Source organism: Passer domesticus, chromosome 1, assembly GCF_036417665.1.
Source record: "Passer domesticus isolate bPasDom1 chromosome 1, bPasDom1.hap1, whole genome shotgun sequence".
Lineage (NCBI taxonomy): Eukaryota > Metazoa > Chordata > Aves > Passeriformes > Passeridae > Passer > Passer domesticus.
Window position 1 is genome coordinate 123,508,163 of NC_087474.1, and position 19,127 is coordinate 123,527,289.

Below are 19,127 nucleotides of genomic sequence, written 5' to 3' on the forward strand. Positions count from 1 at the left end.
GGCGAGGCGCGGCGCCGGCTCGGGCCCGAAAGTGGCTCCGTCCCGCGGCTCCCCCGCTGGCTCGGGGCGGCCCCGGGAGCGGGGGCGGGCGGGACCCCGCGCTGCCAGCCCCGGCGGGTGTCTGGCGGAGGGGCTGCAGCGGGGCTGGGGCGCCGCGCTGCCCCGGGGCCGGGCGGGGGGCTCGCCCCCGCCGGGGGCTGCAGCAGGAGCCGCCCAGCCCAGCCCTGCCCTGCCCAGCCAGGCTGCCGGGGGTCGGCGGGCGGGCGGCTCCCGGTGGGGACGGAGCTCAGCCCCGCGGGTGGGTGCCCAGCGGCAGAGCCGGCTTCGCCCCCTGCCTGCGGGGCGGCGGCTCCGACCCCCAGCCCGCGGGCGGGTTCGCGGCGGAGCGGGTAGGGCGGTTTGGCTCGTCTGAAGTGCCTCGCTAAATGGCAGGGGAAGGCATACGGCCCAGGAGAAAGCCGCTGCAAGCGATAGCTGTTGGGCTCCTCCGAGTCATTTCCCCGAGTCGGTGCGTAGTGAGAACTTCCTCCCGGGATGCCCTTTCGGGGGGATGCGGGGCTGAGCACATGGCTGCCTCCCCTGGGTCTGCCCCGCGTCTGTCACAGCACCGCCTGCCAAGGGGCCTGCCGGCGCCTGCTCTCCTTTCGGAGTGCTAATCTGACCCCAAGAAAACTTTAGCTGGGCGAGGGAAGGAGGCTGCTCCAAAAGGTAATTTACTTAAACGTGTTGGGTTTTTTCCCTGCTCGTCTTCCTTCCCTCGGTCAGGGAGACATCTGTGAGAAGGGGCGAAAGCAATGGGATTATCTGTGTCTAGGGGTCCAATACGTATGGCTGCTGATAGTGCAGAGAAGAAGGTTAAAACTTGCAAAGACTTGGCACTGGCAAATTAACATCTCCAGTGAGTCGTAGTGTTAACTTTTTAAGCTTGAATTTGATGGTCCTTTGCATGTTGATTGTTCCTCGTGTTTAAAGTCTCTAGATACTCAGGTATTTAAGGATAAAACATATTCTTTGTGCTTGCATTGACAATGTTTTTGCATTTTGTAAACATCAGGACAACTTTTATCTTTAATGTAGATCCTTCTTTCGCTCAGCTGTACTGAACTGTGCTAAACACTTGTAGTGTTTGTAAATCTGGTGCTGATTTGTTGGGTGGCTTTGCAAAGGTCACTTCAGTTCATGCAATACAGGCATTTTTTGTAAAACGCCTGTATTGATTTAATGTGGTACAGGGTCAGACTTGGCATTTATAAATTATTTCACATTTGTTCTTGTGTGCTATAAGAGCCATGCTTTATAAAGCAACTATTCCTTAGTTGTTCCTTAAAGCCTACTGGCACATCTTGATGTGTGGTGTACAGGAGGTGTGCAGCTTTATAGGCATCTAATGTTAAGTGTCCTACTTATTTAAAAATGTTGAGAGCTCTAAAAGGGTCAGTGTAATCCATACCACACATGTGCTCAACTGACCTAGAATTAACAGGATAAAACACTTTTAAGTGCTTCTGGAGTGAAAGGTAGGATGCTGTTTCCTCGTGCATGGCCAACAATGACTTGCTTTTTCAAGGTGTCCAGTGCCATGTTCCCCCCTTTGGAGGATGGCAGAACACCCACCCTGCTGTTTGGCTTAAACTGGTGAGACTGGTCATGACAGCAGAAGGCGGTAGCAGCCTGGAGGTGCTCCACAGGGACATGAACACGATGGTGTTGGTGACCAAGGGAGGTGGATGCAGGGACCACCATCAATCCTTCATGGACGGTGGGCAGCCCTCGCCGTGCTGTGGGGCTGTTGGAGCTGGCAGAGCTGTGTGCCCTCTCAGGGCCCCCGTTTTGTGTGGGTTGTTGGTAACTTAGCATGTCAGTTGATATTTTGTGCTGCGGTACTGAGTTTCCCTCTGGCTTTCAGGAGGCAGCAGGCAAGTGCCTGAGCGCTGCTGTGTAGGTGCAGGCATACCAGGAATGTGGTGCTAAGTGTGATTTACTGCCTCGATGGATGGGACTGATAGCCTGTGCCAGCAAGTTCACTCTGCTGCACAGAAGGCCTGGACTGCCTTCATGCCAGTGCATCCACGTTAAGCAAATTGTATCACAAGCTAAAGTTAAGAGGGAAAACATGTTTTCCAGGTTGTTGTGGTGATCATGTACTGTCATTTTTCTAAAGAGGCTCTTTCTGTGTTGTGTTGTAGTGGTTGGCCACCTGCACCCTTCTTGTCTGCCCTCTTAGGCTTGTGGTGACCATGCTGAAGATCCTGTTGTTGCTGCCTTACTTAATATAGGTGCAGTCTTCCACTGGATGGGAAGTGTCTGTTCTGTTGAAGGTTCTGTTAAAGGTTCATGCTTCTGTTTCAAAATCTGGAGGTCTGAGGTTGATTTACTGAGGCAGAATGGAATCAAACTGTAGGACCCAACTTTGGAAATATTTTTTGATTGATCAGAGCTACAGAGCTCATTTTGGATAGTGCTAGTGTATAAAGGGAAGGTGTTTCTCAAATGTGCTTTTGTAAGTGTGTTTCCCAGTGCTGACTAGTTAAGTTAGAAGTCAGTACACTGAATTATCATAGGGTAGATTTTGGCCATTAATTGTAGTGGAATGCAGACTAAATGAAGGCTTATGTTTACAGCTTGCCCAGAACTAGAGGGTGTATCTTTAAATTCTGGAACATCTCTGGTCGCTCACTGGCTAACAGTATGTCTTGTTTTCTGCTGCTAGATTACGGCTCCCTTCCATAAGGCCTTAAGCACATGTGCTGATCAGCCACAAGTGAATAATTTTGAATTAAACTGAAGAGTAAGTATATGTCAACTACAAAGTGTTTTTCTTTCAAGGAAGCTTTATTTTAGTAGGGCAAGTTTGAGAAGTTAGAAGAACTAGTTTGTGTTGTCTATGGAGCTAAAGGCCTGTAGGAGTTGGAGGTTTAAATTGGAAAAAAAAAAAAAGCTTGGCCTGTCTTAAGTGTAAAGTACAATAGCTGCTTGGAAACTGCATTTTAAGGAGAGGGAAAAGCTTGCCAAGTTGGGCTGTGGACCTTGCTGTGAGAATAAGATACTGCAAGTTACCAGAAAACGTAAAAGGAATGAAGTAAAGGAGGGAATTGATTGTTGGAGAGCAGAAACTGCAGGGATAGCATGTGAACTGCCAAACGCTAGAGGATGAAGAAATTTAAGATGAAGAGAGTGGGGAAAAAAAGAAAAAGAGCAGAAGAGAATTTGGCTATGATGTTGTGAGGACCAGGCTGTATGAAAAATGCTTGATGCCTCTAAAATTAGCACTTGTTTTAGTTGTTTAGTTTTAGATATGAGGATTTGAACATGGGCGAAAGATAGGGTGCCAAATGGAAATGACTGGAACAAATGTCTTATGTCTGCTCCCAGTTAAACTGAGTCTAAGGGTCTCTGCTTTTGTGCTCTCAAAGAGCTGGGGCAGGGCACTGGAGCCAGGTTGAAAAATAGAATTGTGTGTTATCAGTTAGGCTGAAGGTAGCAGTTGTGATAGCAAGATAGCAAAAGATGTATAGTTCCATTTCTTTTAAAAGGAGAAGAGAAGTATATCTTCACACCTTTTACTCTGGTGACAATAGAATTTAAGGATTTAGAATAAATTTGGAATGTAAAAAGTAATTAAGTATACAAAGCTAAGTGGAAAACAGGATAAAGAGCATCATATATTTGCCACAATTAGGTCATGGGAGACTAAAGTCATATTATTACTGGTTAAATACTGAATGTCCTACACAATAGGAGGAGACGGCTTCAGTTCCATGTATATACACCAAAAATAACTAAATTGAAAGTGTGTGGCTTAGCTAAAGGTGTCTTCTGAAGGAGAAATTATGAGTTTGCCTGAATAAAGGAATTATTCATGCTCTGCATCAATATTAGTGGGGAACTGGTCTCTTTACTTCACCATACTGGCTGAAATAACTGTATGAGAAGGAAAGTTGCTGATGAGGCAAAGTTGGGAAACGTAGTCAGCACCTAAGTGGGTTGGATTGTTGCACAGGAAGAATTGAATGTCTGTGATGACTGAAACAATAGGAATGTCAGGAAGTTGAATAGCTCTAAAAGCAAAGTTATCTACTGTTTGATTATTAACAACACATCTGCTATCAGCTGGCAAGTCATCCCTTAAAACAGGTTTGGAAGAAAAGGCCTGACAGCCATAGTCAAATGGAGAAGACTCCTATTTGATACTGACCATGAAATGGGCGTAAACATGATGCTCTGGAAGAGCTCTTCAGTGAAGATAGACAAGTTATTAGGCAAGGCATTAGGGTGACTTTGTGTCAAATACAGTACATAATTCTGGACACTTGTGTACAGAAAATATTAAATCCTAGTGGAACATGTAGATGGACATCCAAGCCACAAAGATCATGTACTGTGAACAGTCTGGAGTTAGATGAGAGACCAAAACTTGAACTACTCTGGCTTTTGTGTCTTAGTAATGGCAGAGATGGGAGATAGCAGCTGCTTAGAAATTCCCTGGGGCAAATTCTTGGAGGAAAGGAAGGGTCATACACTGAAGATTCATCTGTGATTTTGGGTTAAACACTTGATGTACAGAGGGGTAACTTGATGGGTGAGTACAAGAATAATGCACGTGGGGAATTTGAAAGGAGTTTCCTTACTGTCAGATTTTGGATGCCTTCCTAGCTGTATGTATCCTGAGTCCCAGCTAAGTATTGAAGTTTGCATGTGACTGTTCAGGAGTGGAGCAGTTCAGGTAACTGAAATTGCCATATTTTATGCTTTGGTGTTCAGAGTTAACAGAAATAGAAGTCACTTCAGTAAAGGAGGTGTGATGAGCAGAAGCACTTATTTCTGGGGAGCATATGTTGTCTAGTCACATGATGGTGGATAGAATTTATAACAAGTAAAAACACTTATCTATGGCATTAGTAGCTGTTTTGTTCTCTTTTTAGTGCATAATGGAGTGGAATGAAGCTTAACTCATAAAATATTTAAGATAACCACAAATTAATATGTGTGGGACAGAAAATGCGTAAATGGACATGCAGGCTGGAGGTCAGGTTGGCTGACTTGCACCCATAAATAAATAAAAGGGTTCTCCTGTCGAATGAGTGCCTGTGTTTATCCTCTGCCTGATTTCATACTCTGGTCTTACGAGTGTTTCATGGCACTGGCTGCATCCTCTTTTTGGGGACTGTGCTCCTGGGAGTAAGAGGCTGCCTGGGGCAAGACTTGGGCAGAGCCTTGTGGGGTGGATAAAGTGCAGAGCTGCTGAAAACCATGGTGGGGGCTCTCAGCTGGGGGGACGTGTGCTTGTCTGCGGTTTCATTTTGCAGCACCTGACCCAGGTGTTGGTGCTCAGCTATGCAAAGGCCAGTGCAGCCTAACCACTGGGAAGAAATTGGGGTATGAGGTGTGCCAGTGAGACACAATTTCTCTAGTGGCAGTGTTGAAGACTTGGCTGGTTCACAGTGAAGAGACGTGTGCCCCATTGAAAGGGTAAAGATGGCATGTGTGGTTTGAAGGCTATGCCGTGTTTACTTTGTGTGATCTTTGCCATAGCGTCTCTCTTGGTTTATGAACTGTCCTGTGGTTGGTCTGGGTATGCCCAGTGAAACTTCTGGAAGTTTTGAGATGACTTGAAAAAGAATAAACAATATGGCACCTGTGTGAATGTATTCTGAGAAGAACCACTGGAAAAATAAGGTGCTTTGAATGTGTTTGTACATCAAAGCAAGATGAATATCTTGATACTGCTTTATGACTGTTTGTTTTGAATTTATAAGGCAGGTGTCTTACTTCCTTAGAAATAATCCAGTTGCAAACTCCCTTTCAGTGTAGTTTATTAAAAATCTGAACCATTGAATTTTAGGTGTTTGCTCTAAATGCCTGTGTATTTTTTGCTTTAAAGAGGAGCTATGTAATGAACTCTGTGTCAGCATGCCCCATAGGAAGTAATTGTGAAAAGATTGTGTTGAGCCATCAGAAGAATAATTAAACAATCCCAGGGAAAATTGAATGTATTGTCCTGGTAGCTTTTAGCATGCATTAATAGACTGTTTGCTTACTGTTATTTTTCATTTACTGCTATTGCCCTATTATACAAGTGTTGGGTGTATAGTTTAAAAAGATGGGACTAGGGTTGTGGTGGGCATTATAACTTCTTTCACTTGACGTCCTTCAAGTCCCAAATATTAATGGATGTGGTGGAAAAGTTATTTCATGTTTACAAGGGAAAGATTCAACCTAAATTCAAACCGTCTTTAGTAAATCAAAGAGCAGAGCACTTGTCTCTTGATGCTTTGCTGTGTTCTTCAAAAACAAAAATCACTCAAATAATTTCCTGTTACAACTTGAGGTCTTGGAAAAGTCTGCATTAAGAAATGGGAGGAAATGTTTTAAGACTTTACCGGACAGGGAAGATAATGGAGTCGAGCATTGTCTGAGTTGTCTTCTTCATCTTCTGTGCCTCTCCACAGTACCAGACAAGTCTGTTTGAAGTAACTACCCAAATTCATGAGTGGACCCAGACCTTTGGATTTGTAATGACCTTTGTATGTTGTCTCTCTCTATTTGACAAGTTAATCTGTGCATGCTACTACTTGGGAGGCCAGGCAACCACAAGGAAACTGTTTCTCATGTATGCATGTGTATATATAGATATATGCAGTTTAAGTTAGGATGGAGAACAATAATTTGAGTAATGCTTGGGTAGAACACTTTTGAGATGATAGTGATGATGCTAATATGAATTTTATTTGTACTTTATTTCGTATCTATAAAACTTAATGTTGCTGTGATATGTTTGTCAATCTGTTACTTGTCTTCCTGTCTAACTCCAGTGGGTTTAGACCGTTTTTTTAAATCTTACTTAAGAACCTTTTGTCACTTTTGTCACATGCAGCCACATACTTCAAGATTATATTTTGAAAAATTGATATTTATTTCTAACATTTGTAAATTGCTCATGTAAGTACAAATAATGTGATACATTCCATGTGCATGTTGTATTTAATTGCATTTAATATTAAGATTTTTATTATCTGTGTTGTTTTACCTTTCTGAGCTGCAATATTTCAGTGAATTTTATTACTGTTGGGTTGTCCCAGTGTGTTAGTTTGGGTGTTCAATGATAATTGCAGTGAGTGTCAATCCTGAATGAATTTAAATGCTAGGCAGTGTGAATGGAACTTCATGGTGTGCTTTTGTTCTATTTGGATAGATGTTATTTTGTCACTGAAGATCACTTGTGATCCTCTCTCTACATAGTAAAACTTGATACAGTATGTGGGGACTTACTGATAAATCAGTTAATTTTATTAATTAGTATCTGCTAATCAGAAACTAGAATTGCAGTTCCATAATGTGTGATTTTTGCAGTGTGTTTGTACAAAGGTTTGGGGAGCATTGCAGATGGGAATGCCTGCTTATTCAGATTTCCTGCAAGGCCTCCATCCATGCTTTACTGAAGGGTTTCAGGTGTTCTAGTTAATTTTGTCTTTATTTATTGCTGCTGTGCTGTCTCCATCTTGCACTGTTTTCTGTGCAAGTTTGGGCTTTACTCCTGTTGTAATACTGGGTCCTATTCCCTGCAAATGAAATGATGCTTATTAGGTTGAGCTTCAGAACTTCTAGCTGAAGTGAATCCCCCCGATCTTTGTGTATTTAAAACCACGGATTTTAGGTCTTTCCCTCTCGCGCCCCTTTCTTTCTGTTTGATAGACTGTGAGGAAAAAGAGACACTGACTCCAATGAAACACACCATACAGGAATGCACAATGTGCTCTTTATTTGAAGATAAATGTTGTTTTCCTCTGATCTTTGCTGTAGTCATTTGAGGTGTTCACTTGTGACTAAAATAAATTTATTTAAAAAATAAATTTTGATTTTTTTTCTGATGACCTGTTTATTATAGCAAATTTGTGCTATCACACACATTTCTTTTAAGACTGAGAACTTTCCCCCCCCCGTTTAATTGAAAGATGATCAGTATCATTTCTCTCTTCCTTCCCTCTCAATCTCCCTTAAAACAAAACAAACGCTTCAGTCCTTAAACAAAAGTGTCTTTGTTTTTACATTTGTTTTATGAAATTGCTTGATTCCTTTGGGAAAAGCTTTCCTCTCACAGGAAGAGAGGGGAAAAACCCCCCACCCTTCTAAAGCCAAAAACAGCAAGCCTGCTTCCAGACATTACTCTGTTTTGCTATCTGAGTAGTAGCAGATTGCATAAAAAAAGCAATTTCTCATCTTAATGAATGAAAAGTGCAATTGCAGAAATGCACACAAATATACAAATGGTTTTCACTCAGCAAATGTAAAATTGGTAGTATTCAGGACAATAATTTGCTGCACACCCTTCTGGGAGCTTCTTTGCATTGGGGAGTGGAATTTTAAATGAGTATTTTGTAGCTCTGAGAGGTGTGACCATCGACTGCCCTGTGGCCTATCTGATTTTATTTTTTGATACTGTGTATTCCTAAAAGTCTCTTGGTTGCACACCTTCATGCTGTTCTGATGTTGTGGCCCCAGCTGTGAAGCCATCCATCCTGGCAGACTAGGCAGTTGTGTGAAACACTGTCTCCTGACCTAGGAATCTGGAAACTGGCAGCAAACATGAGTTAAATGAGAGATTGGACCAGGAAGACAAAGAATTATGTGAAGTATCACCCTGCTAGTTTGCCTACATGGGCTTTATCCAGAATATATACTAAAGAACAGAGGTGCTGATGAGCTAGAACAAAATTATTGCAGCAGACTTTCTCCCATATGTAATAAAAATGCAAAATTGAGTCAGTGGCCTACTATTCTTGATCACCTGTATTATTATGCAGGCTGGAGGGATCAAGGATGAAGAAAATTTTTCTGAGTAAATGCTGAAGGTGAATGAAAAAATAAGGAGGCCTCCCTTAACACCAGGAGGTAAGGGCTTATCTGCTGAAGAGTGAGAAATCAGACACTGGGTTAAAAGAACTGGTACAGGACTGTCGTAGAGGACCCCTTTGTAAGCCCTGTATGGAGAATTAGGAGTATGGAGGCTTCCCTGGGTTCCAGTGGCACCTTGCATCTTCAGCAGCTCTTGAATTTTGCTTGACATTCCCTTTGTTGGTGTCCTGCCCCTTCTGTCCCCAAAGCCCATGCTGTGTCAACTTTACAGCTCATGCTGGGCTTCCATGCGTGTGCAGCTGTGAAACAGCTGTGTCCTCATGACTGGCTTCTCCATGGTGTCCTGGTGAAACCTGCATGCCATTTCCTGGGCTTACTTTTATATCCTAACCTTGCAGGTACACCTGCTTGTGCTTCCAGTGCCTGGGAAGAGAACTGTGTGCTCTGCAGTGCCTTCTGGAGCAGCATCCATACTTCTCATAATCAGGCATGTGCAGAGATGATTATCTGGATGTTCATCTTATATCTGAAACATTTTAAAGTGCTCTTCATGAAGACTAGACCAGAGAATTATAGGCTTTGGAGAGATAGAGGCTGAATTAACTTGTGCTTTGCTGGCTAAGCTGCATTAATGTTTTCATTACTTGCCCTAAAATGCAGTAGGCAAAAGCTGTAGGGAGAGGCCCTGTCCCCCAGCTATGCTGAATTTAATAAAATATAGGATTTCTTCTTCTAAACTTTCATTATCCAAGAACCTCTATGAATGTATCAAATGATCCTGTTTAGATTGTTGCAATCAACTAATTTGATTTCCATATTACTTCTGGTTGACTGTTGCTGAAAAGATTTTTTTACAAGGTGCCTTGCCCCAGTATGAAATCAGATCCTCACACTCCACCTCCTGCGTATACATTGCTAGATTGTGTGGGCTGTGCTACTGAGCCAGGGAGCAGAGAGGAGCATTTGCCTCCTGTGCTGTTGTTGTGGTCAAGGCTAATAAAATGCTACTAGTGACAGTAAGGCTTGCTTTACTGGTGGTATTGTGTATTTTGCTCAGAGGGGATCAGCACAGATGCTGAGTAGAAGAGCTGCCCACCCAACAGACCCATGCTCACTCTTGCAGTACCCTTTGTTTCAGTTTGCTGTGTGCCCAGAACACTTTCCCTGAAAATGCTGTTCCCTGTAGGTGCTGCAGCTGAGCTGGGCAACAAGGTGCAGACTGGAAGGACAGAGACTGCTGTACAAAAAGCCCCTGCTGTGGATGTGGTTAGTATTGCAGCTCTGCTGGCCAGAGGCTGTCACGTGTTGCTGCAGGTTCAAGCCTGAAGGAATTGCTGGTTGAGTTGGACATGAAGGAAGGAGGCAGCTTGTATTGTGGTAGTTGGGACACAGACACTGTCTAATGTGAAGCTGCCTGCTGTGAGGTTTCAGTCTTTCTCCTACGTCTTTCCCATGTCTTGAACTTTTACTAATTTAAAGCTGAATTTCTAATGAGAAGCAAAAAAACCTGTTCCTTAATCAGTGTGATTTGCTTTCATGGAATACTTCATTCAGCTTAGTGCAAATTGTGAAAGCCATGTTTTTATGTTTGAAAATTATGTCAGCTGTACTTGACATTGAACCAGGCAGAAAAGTGCTGAACATCCCCATGAAGTCTGGCTTCAATGAAGTGTAATTTAGTACCATAACGTCCTGAGCTGAAAGAAGCAATAAAATAGTCCTCCATGTAGTCCTTTTGCATTATAGTTCTGGAGTTGCAACTGTGGATTTCCCATTGTTTCCTTAATACCTTTCTCTTCTTAATAGGCAATATATAGAATATCAAACTCCTAAAATTCACTTTAAGTGTTATTAGAATAACTGATATATTGGGGTGGAGATAATGGCCTCTTGTTCCTCTGTAGAGCAGTCACATTGGCACAAATTCTTTTTTTCTTTCTTTCTTTGAAGTTGTTTTGCAGAGTTACACAGAACAGCAGAGATTTTTCCTAGGCTGGGATTTTTCTCAAGTCAATGTCAGAACTCACTTTTTTCATAATCGCAAAGATTGTGGTCTCTCACAACAAGATAAACAGAACAGGTGAGGTACATCTTGTTCACCAAGTTGAACAGCTCTTACAGTTTTTTTTACATGATCAACTAACTCTTTGACATGGCAATTAATGAAAGTGTAAATGAGAATGTCAGAAACTCTGTGGTCACTGTCCTATAAGTTTCACTGGCACCTATAGTAAGTGTTCTCCAGGGGTAAAGAAGAGGCAGAGCTTGGGTATGGAGGGGAGATTTACAGTGCTAGAGTATGGCTGAGTTAATTGTGGCTTCTGTGCCTTGTACCTCTGAAGGCTCTGACAGTGAAAGGAATGTGCCATTGGGTTGTTGCCAAGTTTCCCTTTTTTAAATATTGTGATATCTCTGATCACAAATTCACAGACTTTGGGAGCTTAAAGAATAGGAGAACTTTCCTTGATGGTAAATTACAGAACATACCTGCCTATGTGTTCTGAATTACATCATGGTTTTTGTTTTAACCAGTTCTTTTCTGACTTGGGAAGAAAGTGGATATGTTCTCATGAAAAGATGTATTCTACATGGAAATCATGTACATAGTTTTCAGATGATTTAAAAGCACATTTCAAGACTGATCAGAGTTGTCTTGATTTATATATTTGGTCTTCAGCCTGACCATGAACAAAATGTAAAGTGAAATAAAATTAAGATGTCTGGTTTATTATGTTGTCTACTCATAAAATACATTTAAGTGTTCACAAGGGAAACCTTTATTGGGAAAAAAATTCAAATGAAGTACTGCCTCACTGTCTCTGTTGTTACTTTTCTGTTGTCTTAAATGTCTTTAGTTGTTTTTTTTTCCCCTTCTAACAGTGCCCAGGATGTGTATTTGAGCTAACCATTAATGCTTCATTTTTGATGTCTGTAGTACTTTTACCTGTATGCTAATGTATGGAGATGAACAGGCCAGGACTTGACCTATATAATACAAGTGTCTTAATTTACTCCTATGTACATTCCAGGGTGTGGGTATTTTAATAAAAAGGGAAAGGATGAGCTGGTGCCTGGTACAGTAATTCTAGCTGGAGACTGATGCTTGTGATAGGAGGGCAGTTATCAAAATATCCACCCTCTGACGCCATTTTTTCCCCATTCCTGCTGTAAAGGCAGCTCATGGAGACACATCTGCAGTCAGGCAGAGGCCAAGGACCTGCTTGGGGAGAGTCATTCCTCAGTCCTCTGTTCCATCTTGAAGGCAGGATGCACGTGCTGGGCTTGTCCTGGCAGCAGGGTGTGGATAGATAGAAGGTAGGAGAATAGAGACAGTGGTGAAGGTAATCTGGCCCCTAAGGAGTTACAGCTGTGCTAATTATCAAGAATGAAGAACAAGCCTGCCCTTAATAGGCCACAGCTGGATCCAATTAAGAGGGGTATTATAAAAGAGCAGGTTGGCTGGTCTAGAAGGGAGATGGTGTTTGTTGGCTGTGCTGAGAAGAAGGAGTCAGTGCTGTGAGGAGCTGCGTGTGAGATATCATCGAGAAGGTATGAAACCTTTACAATAGGACAGCAATAATTGGTGACCCCGACGTGATCAAGGACCCAGGATGGTGCTGGGTTCCCCCTGAATGGCAGTGTGTGCAGCAGGATACGAGCTGTGTGATAGAAGTGGCAGTTGGCATAGCCACAGCAGCAGGGGGTGCCTCAGCAATAGCATGGCCCCCGAGGAGTACAGGGGGAGGTTTGCTAAGTCACTGCAACATGAGCACTGGAACAACAGTAATATGGAGCTCTGAGAGGCAGAGTCAGAGCTGCACAGACAACATCTAAGAGAAGCCTTCAAAAATTGTATAGTGACCATCTCCACAGTAACCCAACGTGATTGGGAGTGGGCTGCAGGGCAAGGTGCAGCTGGAGATGGAGCCCAGCGTAGCATTGAGAGCAGCAGGGGAAGCTGCCTGATCTGGACCTGACAGATTTCGACACCTGAGGTACAGGTGAGCCTCTGGGGACACAATGAGAAATAACATATCGAATGCTGAACGGATTGTTTGTTTGATATGCGTGGAAAGGAAAAAAAGAGAAAAAAAAAAAGAGAAAAAGAAAAAAAACACAAAAAAAAAAAAACCCAGAAAAACCACCCCAAACTGTGATATTCCATAAGCATAAGTTGTACAGATGTAGATGTTGTCAATATTCTAGAGATATAAATATAATGGTTTCTGATTACATGTAATGTAAGTTTGGGTAATGAATCAGTAGAAGAGTTTCTGATGGTCTGTAATGCAAGTTTGGGCAATGAATCAAAGTAACTTTGTAATTAAAAGAAAAGGGGGAATTGTGGATAGATAGAAGGTAGGAGAATAGAGACAGTGGTGAAGGTAATCTGGCCCCTAAGGAGTTACAGCTGTGCTAATTATCAAGAATGAAGAACAAGCCTGCCCTTAATAGGACACAGCTGGATCCAATTAAGAGGGGTATTATAAAAGAGCAGGTTGGCTGGTCTAGAGGGGAGATGGAGTTTGTTGGCTGTGCTGAGAAGAAGGAGTGCTGTGAGCAGTGCTGTGAGGAGCTGCATGTGAGATATCATCGAGAAGGTATGAAACCTTTACAATAGGACAGCAACAGCAGGGTGTACCTTGCAGCTGTGCTTCCCAATGGTCTTGGGAAGAGGCAGCTCCTGGAAAGCACAGAGCCTCCCTGCTGTGCCCCGAGTTCAGGCTTCCTGCAGGAGCCCATGGGACACTGCCTGCCCTGCCTCTCCTCTGGATTAGGGCATGGCTGGCCTCTGGGTTGGACCATAGGATCTACCTGGCTATCCCTCCTGAACCCTTTGGTGTCTCTAGTTCTGTGACAGGCACTTAACAGGAGAATGACAGATGATTCCTTGGATACTGTGCCAGGAGTTCAGCCGTACAGAGTGCTTGCAGGTCATAAGTGAGATTTTGCATCTTAGATGGAGAGAAATAACAAATCCTTCACATTAAACAGGATGAGAATACCCAAAAAAAAAAAAACGTTTTCAGGCAAGCATGCGTGCGTGAGATGGGGAAAAGGAGTTGATCTGGTTTCTGATTTGTGCCATTAGCTGTGAGATCTACAATGTTCCTCGACAGTAGAGAAACATTTTGTGGATGTCTGCAGGTGATCTTGAGTCATCTTGGAGACAGAAGACTGAATTCTCCTCTCAATCCCTTGGTATTCTTTCTCTTAACATTATGGTGTCCACATGTGTCCACACACAAATAATATTCTTTGTTTAAATTAAAAGTCTTAAATTTTTCTTTAGGGACCTGATGTAATCTTCTAGATGACATTTCCCTTCCTGCAGCTGGTTTGGACTGAATCTGGGGAAGCAGTTCCAGTACATGGTCTGCATCCAAAGGAAAGCATTGCACCTCTGAGGACTGTTAGCTATAGTAGGAATGTAGTCCTTAGCAGGAGGGCTGGGCTGAAACTCTTGCCCTGCCCTGTGCTTTGAGAGGTTGTCCATGAATTCCGAGCTACAGCAGTGCTTCCCCACATCTTCTGAAGGATGCTGAACAGACTGGTGACAAGGCAGACTGAGGTGGGCACCCAGTGAAATGTATTCCCCAGGTCCCTCTCCCAGGTTCTCTCCTAAAATATCTGAAATACTCTTACTGTTATCTTCCTATCAGTCCTCTTAGTTGGATTGTCTGGAAATAGTTACTTTCTTGTAGAAGTTCTTGCTGGTGGTATAAGATAGCTTGGCAGCATCTATGGGAAAACAGTTACATGGGGAAGAGGTTGTTTTGAGATTTTTTGTCTTAACTGGAAAAGTACCAAAAGCTGGGAAGTGCAAAATGCATGTGTGTTTTTTTTTTTTTCCCTGAAATTTCACACCACTTTTCAAAATAAATTCTTCTGCCTTTAAGTGGGTGAGTCCTTTCTCAAAAGTAGTGATTCCCAAATGTTCATATTTGAGCCAAGAATAAAATCTCTTTTTATGCAATCTCTTCAGAGCCTGCCTTTGAGAAAGAATTTAGTCTTCTTTTAGAGACTTTATTCTCTTTATAGAACATAATGAGTTTGCTTTTCAAAGGAAAAACTGAGAATTGCAGTGAAGGGGCTCTGTAGTATCTTGGCTTGATTTTATGCCGGATAAAGCTGTTTAGTATTTAATACAGTAAACTGTTTAAAAGGATAAGTTATATAATTACCATGAACTTTTAAATAACAATCAGTATTAGTACTTGATTGTCAGTCAAGGCTGTGGCTTTGTAAGTAGGAAAATGGTTGCAGATATAGTCAGAGCTTTTAAAGATTTTTTTCCTCTTCCTTTTTGTTTATCCTTATTTGCATATCTTAATTATGTAAACATAACTGTTTACAGTTTGAAACTGCTATTTTATTTCTCCAAGTATCTTTTAGTATCGGCTCTGTGAATTCCAGTCTTTAAGAGCTTGTTAACTTGCCTCTGACAGTTTCTTCATAGTCAGATGTGGCAGCTGATGTCTGAGAGCTTTAAAATAATAATGAATGCCACAAAATTCTTTGTTTGCTTAGTGATGGGATTCTGTAGCTTGATTTCAAATGAACAAGCATCCATATGGTGTATGGGAATAAGTGAGTTGTCCCTTGCTGTGTGGTGATACCTGTTGCAGGACTGCAGCTGACTCTCCAGGCAATAGAAGAGCCTAGTGGTAGAGTATGAAGTGGCATGAAACCACTCCTGATGGCAATCAGCTTGTGGGAAAGGGTCAGAAAGTAGCCTCCAAGCATTTCCCCTTCACAGTGTTGAATTGTGGTTTATTATTGTTAGTATTTGGCTCATAATGGGGTAGGAGTTGAACCCAGTTTATGGGTATAGTTCACCAAATCCAATTCTACTCCAAGAGAAACAGCATCAAATATAAGCAAAATGTCTCTAGCTCTGTTAATATTTAAACTTTTGTAACAAAATTACTTAGGACTTAAAGCAGCAGCTTCAATCTAAGAGGCAAACAGATGCTTCCCAAAGCTGCTGCACTGGAAAATATATTTGTCTCCCGCTCTCTTTTTATTGTACTCGATGCTAAACTTGTAATCACAGGATTTAGAAACCCCTCCCCATGCACTTTTTAGTAGTGACCCAATCTTTCCATGATACAAAATGGATCTGTGGACCTGAGAATGTTCATTTAGCTCCCAGATAGACACACCTGGAATTCCTGAGGTGCCAAGCCGAGCTGGAAGGTTCCTCCTGCAGCACCTAATGTAGTAGTACAGAAGTATCACAAAAGGTTGTGTGAGGCAAAAGGAGATGATATTTAAAGATGAGCCTTCTACTAGTCATTTTGCAGCACCAGATAAATTATAATTTTATTTAATTGTAAGGGGAATTCCATTGTGTTTGAAGGATTCTTCCTCTGCTCCTCCTTTACAAAGTGGGTAGACTTCATCAGTTAATACAGGAATTTACATAAAGGTGATGCAAAGTTCACAGAGTACTAGTGTGGTATGGCTGTCAGTTTGAACTGTTTAATATGTTCACATCAAGGGGGTTTTTGTTTTGGGGGGTTTTTTGTCTTTTCTTGAGCTTTTTCTTACTGTCAAGTCAATCCCTAGGAATGATGGATTGTGCGTGTGTCCCATCCAGGATATCATTCTGGCAAAATCACTGACAAGCTGATGTTCGTGGTTATTGTTTGTTTTTTGGAGAAGGCAGATACTCCACTTCCTAAGCCAAAGAGAAACTTTTCTCAGAGAAAACTTGATCTCTTTGTAAGTACTTTTAAATCCTTGCTGTGTATTGCAGGTGCATGCCCAGACCACATGCTGCCTGGTGACCGCTACTTCTGTGAACAGGATTAGAATAAAGTTTCAGCCTTAATCCTGGGTTTCCTGCACTGATTTGCTTTACAGCCTTATTCCTGTTTAGTTGCCTGTGTGTTAAAAAGCATGTTTTTATTTATACTTGCTGTCACAAAAAAAAGGCTCTCACTGTGGTATTTTGGTTTTTATTGTTGATGAACTGTGTAAGGATTTATGCCTTCCCCCCACTCAGACTCTTCACAAGGTAGTAATTAGCCATGTGCTATGCAAATTCATGCAGAAAACAAATTGGTTATGTGTTAATTAAAACTAAATGACAGCAATTTTATATTTAGGTTACTTTAAAGTGCCTAAATTATTTTGGATTTGAAGTTTTAAGTGTTTTTCAATGCATGCCTTAGTCTTCTCTTTGTTACTTTCAAATTCTATAGTAAATATATAGGGTTTCTTATGTACAGAATTATATGTCATAATTAAAAAAAAAAAACCCAAAACACCCAGTGTTTGTCTTCTTCAGGGCTTGACCTGACCTGCAGAATTTTGTGAAATGTGAAAAATAATTGTTCACTTTTTTTAGTGGCCTTGCTTTTTTGTGTTTTTATGATCTTTGCAGTTTTAAATGTGATGTGCAGAAATTGAACTGCATCTAAGATTTAATATTGACCAGGACAAGATCTTGCAACTAAATTTCTTTAGCAATATGTTTAATTGACAAGAAGTTGGTAAAAGACGGTTTTCTTGTTATGCAGTCTTTTGTTTATCCTTGAAAGTTTTGCATTTAGGGAGCTATTTAAATCATCTGTCTTTATTAGTTAAATCAACAGCAAGCTTACAAGATGGTTTAAGCAACAGGAAAATTAGTTTCTTGGTGTTCTAACAGATTTAAAATAAATATTTTGAATTGTGTAGTAATGGCATAGGATGGGTTTTTGTTTAAAGAAAACATACTAGAAATATGTGTATGTGGTGGGTTAATTTTTTTTCCCCAGGTTTTCATGTCTTAATTTGTTTCTTTACCAGTCTATTGCAAAAATGGGCTTGGTGCCCTGGTGAATCCTCTGAGGGTTGTGTGAAAATCTAAAGTCAAAATTTCAGGGATTTCAAAACCACTAAGTCAATAAGGTATTTGACATGGAGTTAATTTATATTTGGGTCTACAGAAGTATAAATCCGTGGCTAAGGTGTACAGGAAAGTGTATGGAGGTAAATAAAGTTGTTGGGGGGGGGGGGCACTGGGGAAAATGTCAGATGTTGACAGTTTCACTGATGTGTTTCTGTGAAATGATTGCCAGTGTTCCCTCATTCTCACGACTCAAATAGGTGCTTAAGTAAAAATTAAGCCTGTTGGGAGGAAGTGCTGATTAGCTCCTGTGTCCCATATGATTGCATCAGGAGCCTGCCCCCCTGCGTGGGGAGGGAAGGGAGGATAGGGAATTCTTCCATCTCTGATCCATATATTTGTAATCTCCTGCTGTTATTTTTTCAGAGGCCTAAAAATATATTGGATTCTGCTTCAGAAAGAAGATTGAATACATGTTATTGTAGGAGCAGTGTTTTAGATAGTTTAGGCAAAAAAGCAGCTGTTATGTAAAAATGTCTATATAAGTGTAGAGTCTTCCTTTGAGACGAATAAATTTGTTTTCTATACAATTGAGTGCTGTTGGTTTTTTTCAATTCTTAATAGAGGCTGAGCAGTAAGCCTTGACCACAGAATAAATTCTTTATCCGTTGTGATTTGTGTACATTTGTCTTTTAAATCTGTTTAACAAAGTAGTGCAACAAATTTGGGATTAACAACATGCTAGTTAGCTTTGCTGGAGGAAGCTGGGACCGAAAAATGGGGAAAATCATGCTTTTTGCATTAGGTATGATGAGCTGACACAAAGATTAGCTGTATCGTGCATTTCTTTTCAAATGGTTCCTGACCTCATGGGTGCAAGGAAGTTGTGATTCAGCTGTAGCAGGATAAATTTGGCAAAGAAAATAAGCATGGGTTTTGTGCTGATTTGTGCATTGGCAGAAAGATATTCTCAGCTTGTAGAGTTTCCTTTTACCTCTCACAAATTTAAAAATAAGGTTGATTTAGTGCCAAATGTCTTTTGTAAGACATGCCCTTTTATTATATTTTAGTGCTCTTTACTGTTTTTAGTGCCTTTATTTTTCTCTGGATCTGCTCTAACACCTATGATATGGAGGGCTGTAAACGCAAGTAAATCAGGTACTGCTCAGAAGAGTTTCTGATACGTTATGAAATACACATTTTAAATTTCAATAACATAAAATCTGGACTGTAAAATCCTACTTTTAATCTAGGCTTATTTGGTTAGGCTATGTTAAGTCCACTCCTAAAAATACTCAAGCTTTTTTATATTATTATTATTTTCATTTGAGATCAAATCTCTTTGAACTATGTAGACACGCACCTGTGCTCATTTTAATCCCTGTGTAGTTTTCATCAATTATCACAGCAGGCAAGAAGAAAATCAAATTGTAAA

At 41.4% G+C, this 19,127-nt stretch overlaps 1 protein-coding gene and 1 long non-coding RNA gene across 2 annotated transcripts in view; both read left to right on the forward strand.

The window, feature by feature from the left end:
- The window catches only part of LOC135304222 (uncharacterized), a 123,690-nt gene that overhangs the window by 12,906 nt on the left and 91,657 nt on the right, over window positions 1–19,127 (forward strand). The gene's annotated exons all lie outside the window — the stretch shown is intronic.
- Window positions 3–14,658, forward strand: LOC135279574 (uncharacterized). Its single transcript, XR_010346789.1, has 4 exons — window positions 3–508; window positions 10,040–10,119; window positions 10,804–10,933; window positions 14,147–14,658. It is a non-coding gene; the product is annotated as an uncharacterized LOC135279574 (long non-coding RNA).